General features: G+C 41.5%; 1 non-coding gene across 1 annotated transcript; it reads left to right on the top strand.

The window, feature by feature from the left end:
- The first annotated feature begins 4,491 nt into the window (after positions 1–4,491).
- On the top strand, positions 4,492–4,622 carry LOC141571979 (small nucleolar RNA SNORA18). Its single transcript, XR_012497013.1, has one exon. It is a non-coding gene; the product is annotated as a small nucleolar RNA SNORA18 (small nucleolar RNA).
- The last annotated feature ends 8,585 nt before the right edge of the window (positions 4,623–13,207 follow it).

Below are 13,207 nucleotides of genomic sequence, written 5' to 3'. Positions count from 1 at the left end.
AATATCTCAAACATGAAGAAACTCAGAAAAGTAAATCTTGGGGAAACGATTAGCCTTGCTTCAAGGCTAATTAAAAATCACAAAAGAGGGCCGGCCTGGTGGCTCGGGTGGTTGGAGCTCCGTTCTCCTAACTCCGAAGGCTGCCGGTTCGATTTCCACATGGGCCAGTGGGCTCTCAACCCACAAGGTTGCCAGTTCGGTTCCTCGAGTCCCGCAAGGGATGGTGGGCAGCGCCCCCTGCAACTGGCAACGGCAACTGGACCTGGAGCTGAGCTGCGCCCTCCACAACTAAGACTGAAAGAACAACAACTTGAAGCTGAACAGAACCCTCCACAACTAAGATTGAAAGGACAACAACTTGACTTGGAGAAAAAGTCCTGGAAGTGCACACTGTTCCCCAATAAAGTCCTGTTTCCCTTCCCCAATAAAAAAAAAAAAAAAAAAAAAAATCACAAAAGAGAATATTGGCAGAGCTAAGAAAAATGGCTAAATTCATAAGCTGATAACATTATTCAGACAACTGTTTTTGAAAGTATTGAGGCAAAGCAAAAGATACGTGAAATTGTTCATGTTTGTCCCACAATCCACTTTTGGAATATATTCCTTCAAAATAATCCAAGTGAGAAAGATCAGTTTTCACCAAATGTTTATGACAGCACTATTCATAATACAAAACAAAATATAACTGGAAATAACTCAAATATTTGATAATTGAGAGGGTGTTTATTAAAGTAGCAAACCTGACCTGCATTAATAAATGGGAAAGTACATGCAAAAGAATGAGAAAAGTAGAATTCAAATTAGTTTATAAATGCTGATGAGTGTACTTAAATAAATGTACATTGTTGAGGATAATTAGGAAGAAATTTAGTATTAAATGGTACCAGGATTACTCTTGGGGGGGGGAGACAAACTGTCGTTGTTTGGGAAAATACCCTGATAAGTTGTTTCAGGTATAAGGTGAGACTCTGAAAAAATGGATATGAGCAGAAGTCCTAGAAACACAAGAAAAGCTGCTGTACATGAACAAGTGGGAGAAATTTATGTCTGCTCCTAAGAAAGAGGTGAGAAAAGATGGGTCAAGCAAGGAAGGGATGGGAGACAGCAGTTAAGAGAAGTCTGGGTTGTTGCATACAGTGAAGGGCTACTGGGAAATCTGGTGATCCAGTGCAGGGAAAGGACATTTTAAAGAACAGAAGTGTTGGGAGTGGTAGATGAGGGTAAAGGGGATCAAATATATGGTGATGGAAAAAGAACTGACTCTGCGTGGTGAACACACAATGTAATATATAGAGATGATGTATTACAGAATTGTACACCTGAGATCTATGTAACTTTACTAACATTTGTCACCCCAATAAACTTGAATTTAAAAAAATAAAGAACAGGAATGTCTAATATAAAATTGTAAGTTGTTTTCTCAAATCTTCAAATCTCACTTTTAAAGCTTTGTGTAAATGGGGTTTTGTGGAAACTGAGGAAGAGGCTGAAGTTGAGGCAGTTGGAACAGTGAAAAGACAGCACCCATGGATGCAGGGTCTCGGGGCAGAGGGTAAAGAAAGCCCTGCAAATTATTGGTAACCTTGGAAATGGCTCTAAACATCCAAATTAGATGTTTGGGACAATCTTACTTGTATTACAAAGGAAGGGAGGCTGTAGCCTTACATAAGAATAAGAAAATAACATGAACGAAATGTAGGTGTTTTAAGTTTATGAGAGGCTTAAATGGATGAATTGGTTTTTTTAAATTCTCATTTGTTCTAACAATATTGATGATCCCCATCCCCTGACTAAAACAAGGAATGGATCCTAGCTAAGCCCCTGCCATGGCAAAATTCAATGAACGCGATGTTCAGGTACACCTGGATAATATCTAGGGGAGGATGGAAATGAATGTGCAAGATGGCAAAATTTATACTCATTCTCTCTTAGCAGTAGGCTTGCAAGGAATGGAGTTAGGTTTTCCAAATAAGAAAAGTTCTCCTATATTTTCTATGTTGAAGTGTTGTTAGAGCAAAAGCATGATCAAACATCAAGAAAGCAGCTCCGTGAGAAAAATTCAAAAGAATTAATATGTAAATGATTCTCAGTGACCATGCTGACATTCTTAATTGCCCAACTCCAGAACTGGTGACTTCCACTGACCTAGCCAGAGGAGGGTTACTAACCAGCCCTAATTTACCAGATGGCAGGTCTATGGCACGAGGCCTAGAAGTGATTTTCCCAAGGTTATAGAGCCAGCCAGAGGGTGAGCTGAAAATAGAACTGTACCTCACACTCCCATGCAGGCTATATGATAACTTGTGTACTGTCAGCAAAGAGTTGAGAAATGAATGTCTTGGCGAGATTAGCATAATTTTACAGCTAAAGGAGTCTTGCTCACCAATTGCAAATGCCACTTGACAACAACAAATGACCTGCCTAATCCTATAAACAGTAATAAAAATCTGGACACTTCAGCAAAAGTTTCAGAAAAAAATGCCTCTCTGATGATTGAAATTTTTTTAAAATGCACAGTTCCACTGTCATGAAGCCACCAGTTGTATAATGCTTCAATTCCTTGTCACTTTTGACACTACCTCTCTAAAGACTAAACTTCCAAATAATAACTCTCAATACTGTAATACCTGCAAGTTTATAGGATCTTGCAGATGTATCTAAACATTTTCATAAGTATAGGATTTTTCTGAAGACTTAGGCCCTCAGTGATAACTCTATGTAAGTTTCCTTACTGAATGAACAGAACTAAAAAGTGGAACAGGATAGTCAGATAGTTAGAGCCCCAGGACTTAGCCACTAAATTTATATCTGTAGGTACCCATGCCATGGAGGGATTGCTCAACTACCGTGTTTCCCTGGAAATAAGACCGGGTCTTATATTAATTTTTGCTCCAAAAGACGCATTAGGGCTTATGTTCAGGGGATGTCATCTTGAAAAATCATGCGAGGGCTTATTTTCCAGTTAGGTCTTATTTTCGGGGAAACATGGTAGCTGCTCTGTCACACCTGAGCTGCTGTAGAAAACAATAAAAGCTAATACCACTATTAGTTGACAGGTCTCTCGGGTAGATTTTACATTGCACTGATCTAGTCAACAGAAAACTCTAAAAATTTATGTCTTCAGAAATGTTGTTAATCTTATTTCACTTTCAGAAAAAGTTATTTGTGATGATTGCTGTGCAAAGTGAGTTAATACTTTTGGTCCAGCTCTGAGTGGGAATACCACGAACAATCACGGACTATGGACTTGACTGCTACCTTCCTCCCCTTCATATAAGAGACTGCACTATGTCTTCAGTCATACTTTCTAGAAGACTGACCAGAAACATAAAATCTAAATGTACAGTAAAGAAAGTGATAAGTCGAGCAAGCTCTCACCTAACTAGTAAGAGTGGTGGAAGCCAGTCACCTTTCCATAACATAACATCGTATCTGACAGCATCTTAGAGGCCCCATTAAAAGTGGGAACAATAAACTACCTGGAAAAAGTGTATATCAAAAGTATACACCAGTAAAATTAGGGTTATTAGAAATGGTACCTTTACAGGAAATACTTTATTAATACATTAATAACCCAGTTATTGTGACGTGAAGAAATAACCCAAACATCCAAATTTGCATGAAATTTTTTGCTCCTTCAAACTCTTAGCATAAATATTTTGGCTGCTGTCATTTTTTTTTTCCTTACCTTTTGCACAGTGACAGATTAGGACTTCCTTGGTTAAATATACATACATACATACATACATACATACATACATATGTTAAATACAGTTGGGGTGGGAAGTGGATCTAGCTTTATTCAGAATGCCATTTGAACATTCTTGACTATTCTACTGTCAAAATTCTGTCAATACACAGGATTTGTCTCTGCTCACCCAAACAGACTATGTTTCACACAGAAGGAAAAATAAATTAGAAAAACTCCATAGGGATAGCAGTGTATCTGGGTTGCCCCCTAGCAATCACCTTCCCTTCTCAGTTTGACCCATGCTCTGTTTTATAGCTCCGTTTTATTTTGAACCGTGGTTTAGCAATTTCTGTATGCACAGTTCCAACACAGAGACTATTTTAATTGATTCATGTATTCACCAACATTTTTGTCACTTAGGGGACGTAAGTATCCCATGCTCTTAATAAGACTGCAGTTGAATGAGGGAGATAGCCACAGTGACAAACAGAATGTAAGAATATATGAAATAAGGGCTAGAGATAAGCTTTGGGGTCAGAATGTCTTAAGTTCGAATCCAGCTCTGCCATTTACTATCCGAGTGACCTTGGTCAAATTATTGAACCTCATGGAGTTTCAGTTTCACCATCTAGAAAAATAAGTGTGGCAGTTATCATTCAAGATGGCCCTCGATGACCCAGTATTCATGCCCTTGTATAATCCTCTTGCCTTGAACATGGGCTGCGTGGACCTTGTGACTTGCTTCTAACAAGTAGAATACTATTTGTAAAACTGATGGAGATTTTAAAAACTGACTTCCAGTTGAGGTCTATCCCGATGGGGCTTTTTCTGTAGACTTACACCGGTGAAAACACTTCAGAGAATAAATATGTGCTTTCCTTTATTCACAGAACTATGTGTTAAATCTGTGGGAAGGCATTAAAAGACAGAGCTGCTAAAACTGGGCTCATTATTTTTTATCTTAGGTATTAGTATATCCCATTGATCTATAGTATTCTTGGGTGTGATAGCTCAGGAGTGAATACGGCTTGAACTTACTTATGTTTAGAGGGTGTCTGACATTGAGAACCAGGGAGATCCACCTACTCTGACCCGAACCGTGGCCCTAAGTAAATTGCTTGAAGAAATTGGGTCCCAACAATTAAAGGACTGACTGTCATCGCAACTGGATTGAGCAAAAATTATTTTTAGAAGGGCTGTCTTGAAAGTCAAGACCCAAACGAAGGCAGTAAAAAGAATCACAATACGTGAAATTCCTTAAATAAAAATTTACCTTTAAATAGCTGTGCCTCTGTTGCACATGATGGGAAGAACCCTTTGCACTTTTCGTGGAAAGTCAACATGTGTTTTTGGCCTGAGGTTTCTCTAGTGTTTTCTGTGGAAGGAATACAAATAAAATTTAGTAATTATAAAAGACTGCCTTCCATTTTACTGGGTTTTCTCTATTGCCTTCGTAGCCTATGAGCTTTAATGAAGCACGCTGGCGTGTTAGAGAGCCCCACCTGGCAAAGAAGTGCGGCCTCCAGCCAACAGCCAGGCAAGAACTGAATCCTGCCAACACCATGTGAGTCAGCTTGGAAGCAAATCCTTTCCCAGCTGAGACTTGTGATGACCATAGCCCCATTCGATACCTTGATTGCAGCCTATAAAACAGGGAACCCAGCTAAGCCAGCCCAGGCTCCTAATTCACAGAAACTATGAGATAATAACTGTTTAAAGTCACTAAGTTTTTTTGTTTGTTTTGACCCAAACTTTCATTGATACTGCATGAGGACACAGTTTCTAGAAAGCTAAAGCCACTAAGTTCGAGGGGTAATTTTTTTGTATGGCAATAGATAAATAATACAATGGGATGACATGTTCCTTGCAGAATTATTGTGAGGATCAGAATATATATGAAGATTAGGATGATGAAGAGGAGGAGGGCATGACAACAGGGGATCCCAGCTAAGTTTAAATTAAGATTCAGAACCTGGCAGAAATGCGGCTATTGTGAATAAGATATATATAATGTTTTGTATTGGGGAATATTGGGGAACAGTGTGTTTCTCCAGAGCCCATCATCTCCAAGTCACTGTCCTTCAATCTAGTTGTGGAGGGTACAGCTGACTGGCCCATGTGGGAATCGAACCAGTAACCCTGTTGTTCAGAGCTCACGCTCCAACCAACTGAGCCATCCGGCCACCTGTGAATAAGATATTTTTAATGGCTGAGCCCCTGAGGAGTACAAAAGAGATGAAGGTGTGGGGAACAGGGTATCATTTTCCCATTCAGGCCCAGACTCTCTCTGTCTGACTCTGATAGAAAGGGGCTTATGAGCAAAATTAAAGTAGCAAATTTGTGATAGTCTGCAAAAAAGAAATGGTGCTTGGGGGACTAGATAACAAAGTTTAGCATAGAATCAGGGAGAGGGTCGTCCTCCTACTTCTGCTCAGATTGGAGCGTGACTACAGCTATAACATGAAAACTGAAGGGATAGCGCAGATGTTCAACTCAAGGGTTTCCTGCCTTGGAAACATGGAGAGCAGCTCCCTTGGCAAGGAGGAAGGTTTCTCAGAGGACAATGGCCACAGCGTAGGTGACAAGGCCCTGCTGCTTCTGCTGAGATTGGCACATAACTATATCTATACTTGTGGTTGGTGAATGATAAGAGATTACGGGGAAGGAACATAAGCATACTTCATTCTGGGTAGTTTCTGAGAAGGGAAGCTAAAGACCTACCTCACCATAAGCCAATGCCACTGGATTGTACGTACCTTAAAGGACATGCAGTTTTCTCACACACGAAGAGGGGTAAGTAGACATTCCACACTGAGGGGAACTGAGGGAACAGCATGAGCAAAGATTCAGAGCTCTGAGTGGAAATCCTTTCCTTAGGGAAAAGCAAGTAGTCTTCTGTGACCAGAGAAAGGAGTACAAACTAGTTCACATTTTCTATTCTGATTTTGGTTCAGTCCCTAGAGCAGTAATTCTCAGCCTTTTCAGTGTCAGCTTCCCTATACACTCTTAAAAATTGTGGTGACTTCAAAGAGCTACTGTTTATGGGGATAATATCTTTTGAATATTTACTGTATTAGAAATTAAAATGGATAAACTTTTCAAATATTTAGTTTGAAATCATCCAAAATAATAAACATGTTAACATAAATAGCATATTTTTATGAAAATTAACAGTATTTCCCAAAACACAATCAGAATAAGTGAGAAGAGTAGCATTCTTTTACAGTTTTGAAAATATATATATTTTTTATTTTGGGGCTTCATTAGAAGACAGCTGGATTTTCATGTACGCTTCTGCATCGATCTGTTGCAATATCACCCATCACATGGCCTCTGGAAAACTGTACCGTACATGTGTGAGAGAATGAGAGTCAAAAAGCCAAATCATATTTTCATATTATGAAAATAGTTTTCATTTCCCAGACTTTCTGAGTTTCAGGGACACAAAAAGGTCCCTGGACCACGCTTTGAACATCACTGCCCTGGAACAGAAGCAGTAGATATCACCAAGAGAAAAAAGCCAGAAGTTACAAATATAGTGATGATGATGATGATAGTAATAATAATACTGAGAGCTAACATTTATTGGGTGCTTATTATGTGCTCTTCGAAGCCCTCGCAAGAACCTAAAGAGTGGTTACAATTGCACTTTCCAGATGAGGACACTGAGGATAAAGAAGTCAAGTAACTTGCCCAAGTTTACACAGTTAGTAAGTGGTGGGGAAGCTGGGCTACAAACGCAGCAGCCTGGCTCCAAAGCCTGTACTAACCACTGCACAACCTGCCTCTCTAAAGGACAAAGGCCTATAGTATAAATGACAAAGGGTTGAGTCATGCCACTCACCCACTCTTTCTCCCTCCTCTCCCTGCCATTTGAGATTTCAATGCCCTTTTCTCTTTCCCTGCCTGTTTAGGAAACTCATGTTTCTTTTCACTCTACAGTACGTCCTCGTCCATTGCCCTGCTGTTCATTACTCCCACCACTCCACAGAAACTGCTCTCTCCAAAGACGCTCACGACCTTATAATTTTCAGATTTAGTGGCCACTTTTCAGTACTCATCCTTTTTGCTCTTTGAGGTATGGCATATTATTGACCTTTTTATTTTCTCATTTGGAGTCTCTCCTCTATTGGTTATTCTGACACCAGACGCTTCTATTTCTTTTACCACATATTCAGTAATTTTTTTTTCCAGAAAATCCTTTATGGGGTCCTCTTTCTTGGCCTGTCCCTTAAACATCTTTCTCAGTGTTTGGTCATATCTCTTCTTTCTTTTCATTCTATAACTTCTCCAACTGCCACATCATTCACTTCCACGGCTCTAATTACTAAATATATCCTGTTGACACCCCAAAACACTTACATCCCAGCCCCCTGTCATACCACCATTCTCCATGAGCTGGACACTTGGGAGTCATTCCAGACCTCCGGTACCTCACCCTAGGATTCTGCTGAGTCTACCTCTGAAACATTTCTGAAATGTCCCTGACCCTAGCTCAGACCCTCCTTTCCTCCCACCTGGATTATTACACTAGCCTCATTAGTAGTTCACTTCCTTTTAGTTCTGGCTGCTGCGAGTTCATCCACAGCAGCGGGAGGGGCCACTCTGCGCTCTGCACAATTCTAGGTCCCATCATTACATCATATCTTACATTATTGCTGCCCCCTGGATTGTGCAGCCCTGAGTCTTTGTATATGCTACTGTTGGAATATGCCTTCTAAATCCCGTGTGGGACTGGGTTACTCCATAGCTTGAAACAATTTCCGTGATTCCCTATTGCCTTCAGGATTAAGCCCCAAACCAGACAGTGTTCCAGTTATTATGGCTGTGTCACAAACTACACTAAACTCAGCAGTGTAAAACAATAACCATTTTATTAGACTTGTGGATTCTGTGGGTCAGAGATTTGGAAAGGGCATAGGAGGAACGGTTTGTCTCTGCTGCTTGAGGTCGAGGGCTTGATCTGGGGGTGTCTCCTTGGATGGTGACTGGGATCAGCTAAGGCTTCTCCACTCACATGTCTGGGACCTCGGCAGGGTCAATAAAATTAGGACTGCTGACTAGAGCACCTATGCGTATTCTGTCCTTGTGGCTTGGTTTCCCCATAGCTTGGTGGCCTCAGGGTAGAGCGATTTCTTACATGACATTTCAGCGTTCCAAGTGCGAGTTCTCCAGGTGGAAACTACATAACCGTTGATGAGAGCCTCTGAATTCACACAGTGTCACTTCTACCATATTCTGTTGGTTACAAGTAAATATGTCCCGATTCAAAAGGAGGAGACATAGACTTCATTTCTCCATTGAAAGAGTATCAGGTCACATTGTAAGTGAGCATGTGAGGTGAAAGATATTGTGGCCATCTATGGAAAATGCAATCAGCCACACAAACCATAGCAAACCCTGCCAATAAGCCCAGCCTCCCCACCTGCCATCTGTCCTTGACCTCTGTGCTCATGTTACACAAACCTATGGCTGCTCCCTTCTGAACCTATCGCTTCCTCTACCTGCACATTCCCGTGTCTCCTTTAAGAGTTTGCTCGAGGATTACTTACTGAAGGCAGACTTAGGCAAGCACACATTAAAAAATAATTCTATAAGCTTTCAAACAGGGAAAACTAAGTGGCTTTAAAGAGTTAAACCACATTACAAAATGGCAAGAGAACAGAGAGAAAGCTCACTTAAACGAAATAGAGGGGCTGCCGGTTGGCTCAGTTGATTAGAGCGCGGTGCTCATAACATCAAGTTTGCCGGCTCGATAACCGCATGGGCCACTGTGAGCTGCGCCCTCCACAATTAGATTGAAACAACTACTTGACTTGGAGCTGATGGGTTCTGGAAAAACACACTTAAAATAAGTAAAAGTTTAAAAAAAATAGAAATCAAAAATAGACACAAGGATATACTGAATTTAATATTTGGTATATGGGTGGCTTTTCAAGTAAGGTCGGGAAACGATATATGCTCCAAACACACATCTAAGACTCAGCTTCCTCTGGTAGGTATTAGAAAAGTAGAAGTTTTCTCAAACATCCCTCTTGTTTCCCCTGGAGTTACCGACTCTGCACACACTCTTCCCCACTCCACTTTCGCCAGCTCCCTCCTTCTCTGCCTGGGGCTCCTGGACACATCTGTCCTGTAGATTCTGCTCCTTTAGTGTCCACACTGTCACCACACAAGGCTGCCCACATGTATTCCACTCTACTGAAGTTTGGGAAAATGAAAAGAAATTACAAAGTAAGAAGGGAGAACTTAAGAGCTAAGTGCAAAATACGATTTTTTTTCTAGAAAACATCTATGATATTTGTTCATTTAACATGTGTTTATTGAGTGCCCACCATGTACCAGGCACAGTTCTAGGTGCTGAGGATTGAGTGATATGGCAGTTTGTGTTGTGGCCCCACCTTTATCCCGTTGGGCCTTATAGCACACACCATCCCATTTTAATTATCAGGATCTGTATCTCTTTGCCTGTTGACTATCTTCAGCAGCCAGAACACGGTATGGCCGTGGGCAAGTGGGCCCACCAGGCCAGACGTACCCAAGAATTAACACCCTAGAAACAGCCCTTATTTGGTGACTAACAGAAGTTGGCGTATTAATATCTCAGCAATCACACCTCCCAGGGTATATTCTTTGAGGCCCAGAGTTCCCCTGCGGGATTAAGCTCGAGTAACCCACAGGGGTAACTTGCCTGATAATGCATCCTTAACTGACTGCCTTCTCATCTCTGCCTCACTTCTCCACATTCCTGATATTTCCAGAGATCAGACCTCATATAAACAATTGCACTCAAATTCTTGTCTCAGGTCTGCTTCCGGGGAAACCTAAACTGAGAGAAATGCTTTTAAAAAATACTTTAAGAAAGGCAAGGTCCTGACCTCATAAAGATACATAATAAATAAGTAAACAAATATATGATTTTAGGAAATAGGTGCTATGAAGAAAAACAAAGCAGGGTAAGGGATAGAGCGAGTGACTGGTGGGCCTAAAGGAAAGAGATACTATGTAGACAGGGTGATTAAGGAAGGAGCCTGAAGGACGTGATATTTGAGAAGCTCAACTGAAGCGAGGGAGGAAGACTTACAAATGTCTAGTGGAAGAACCTTCTCGGCAAAGGACCTGAAGCAAGAATGAGCTCCATGTGTTTGAAGGACAGCAAGAAGGCCAGCGGGGGACCCTTTCGTCTTCTCCATCTACACTCATTCCTTTGGTGATGTCACTCAGTCTCATGGGTTTAAATATCATCTATATACTTTCAGCTCCCGTAATCTTATCTCTAGTTAGACCTCTTTCCTGGAATTCAGACTCACAAATTTATCTACCTATCTCCGTTTGGGTGTCTAACAGACATCTCAAACTTGGGTCCAAAACCAAAATTCTGATCTTCTCCCTAAACTTTCTCCTCCCACGGAGATGTCTTCCCCATCTTAGTAAGTGGGGCAACTCCATCCTTCCGGTCTCCCAGGACAAAATTATTAGGGTCACCTTTGACTCCTTTCATTCACCTCTCACGTCCAATACAGCAGCAAATCCTGTCAGTTCTGCCTTAAAAATATCTATAATCCAGTTACTTGTCACCACCTTTACTGCTTCCACCACCATCCCTTGCCTTCTTGGTCTCCCGTGCATGCCTCTTGCTCCTCCTATGATGTATTCCCACCTTGCAACTCAAGAAATATTTTTTTTGGGGGGAGAAGGGGAACAGGACTTTATTGGGGAACAGTGTGTACTTCCAGGACTTTTTTTCCAAGTCAAGTTATTGTCCTTTCAGTCTTAGTTGTGGAGGGCACAGCTCAGCTCCAGGTCCAGTTGCTGTTGCTAGTTGCGGCAACCTTGTGGTTGAGAGGACGTGCTCCAACCAACTGAGCCATCGGGAGCTCAGTGGCAGCTCAGCTCAAGGTGCCGTGTTCAATCTTAGTTGCAGGGGGTGGAGCCCACCATTCCTTGCGGGAGTCAAGGAGTTGAATTGGCAACCTTGTGGTTGGCCCATGTGGGAATCGAACTGGCAGGCTTCGGAGTTAGGAGCATGGAGCTCCAACCACCTGGGCCACCGGGCTGGCCCAAGAAATATATTTTTTTAAATTTTATTGGGGAATATTGGGGAACAGTGTGTTTCTCCAGGGCCCATCATCTCCAAGTCGTTGTCCTTCAATCTAGTTGTGGAGGGCACAGCTCAGCTCCAAATCCAGTCACCGTTTTCGATCTTAGTTGCAGGGGGTGCAGCCCACCAGACTATGTGGGAATCGAACCAGCAACCCTGTTGTTCAGAGCTCACGCTCTAACCAACTGAGCCATCCGGCCACCCAGAAAATAAGCAAAGATATAAAGGCAATTCCCGGAAGAAAAATACAAATATATATAAAATCACTAATAAGTAGGGACATGCAAATTTAAATAAGATAATATTGTTTGACTATCAAATGAGAAATATTTTAAAAGATTAAAAATATGGATGTTATTGTATTAAGTAAAGCCCAAACTGTTTTCAGTTGCTAGTCTGCAAAGATGGCCTCCAACAAAACAAAATTCTTCCCTTCCCTTTATGTCTATGCTGCTCCTCATATCAAAAGGTGAAGTTTATTTCTCTTCCTATTGAATATGACCTGACCCAGTGACTGCTTGGGACTTCTGAACCTAGGCCTAAAAGAACTAGTAACTTCTGCTTCCTTTTTCTTGGAATACTTCTTCTTGGAACCCAGTTTCTATGCTGGGAGAAACCCAAGCCACATGGAGAAATCATGTGGAATACAACCAAGACTCTCCAGTTGACAGCCTTAACTGAGCCTACATCAACCACCAGCCATGTGAGCGAACTATCTTCCAACCCACAATGACTTTGATCACTATTGAACAGGACCCAATTAACATTTTACAATCTGATCAATCCAATCAGTAATTTCTCTTTCTTAGGGAAGAGATACAGGAGTTGGGAGGGCTTGGAAAATATTAGTAACCCCAGTCTACCAGGAGTTGGGTGGGAATTTATTTTGCTTATAGGCTTGGTGTCCAATAAGCCCCTGAGTTGAGCCTATGTGCCCATCAAATTACATCCCAATGGGCCCAATTTTTTATTGGACTTTGAGACAGCCTCTGTGCACTACAGCTCCCATCTGTTTCATAGCAGGATACTTGTTCTTTATTCTGGGGTGACCTGGCAATATAGCATGCCTTGACCCTCCTGTAAAATAAACCATAACTTCCCACAAGTTAGGACAAGGTGTTAAACCTATTTGGAGTCCACTTATCTCACCTAGTGTGCATGGGAGAGGAGAACTAGTAGGGAGAAAATTGGAGCAGTCAACCCACTTTCTACCAGTTAGATGTCACCAGCATTTGGAAAGGAAACTCAACATGCAGTCGTCCACCAATGGATAAATAATGGTCCCTCAGTAAGTTCCACTTCCCATACACGCGCTTGAAATCTCCCTGCTTCTGGTTTAGGTAAGAATGATCAAGGTGCCTGCCGTTAACTTTTTTTCTTTTTTTTTTTGTCTGCCCAGTATCCCTTTTTGCATT

Source organism: Rhinolophus sinicus, linkage group LG05, assembly GCF_036562045.2.
Source record: "Rhinolophus sinicus isolate RSC01 linkage group LG05, ASM3656204v1, whole genome shotgun sequence".
Taxonomy (NCBI): Eukaryota; Metazoa; Chordata; class Mammalia; order Chiroptera; family Rhinolophidae; genus Rhinolophus; species Rhinolophus sinicus.
Note: the sequence above shows the minus strand (reverse complement) of the source record. Positions and strands in the feature narration are given on the sequence as shown.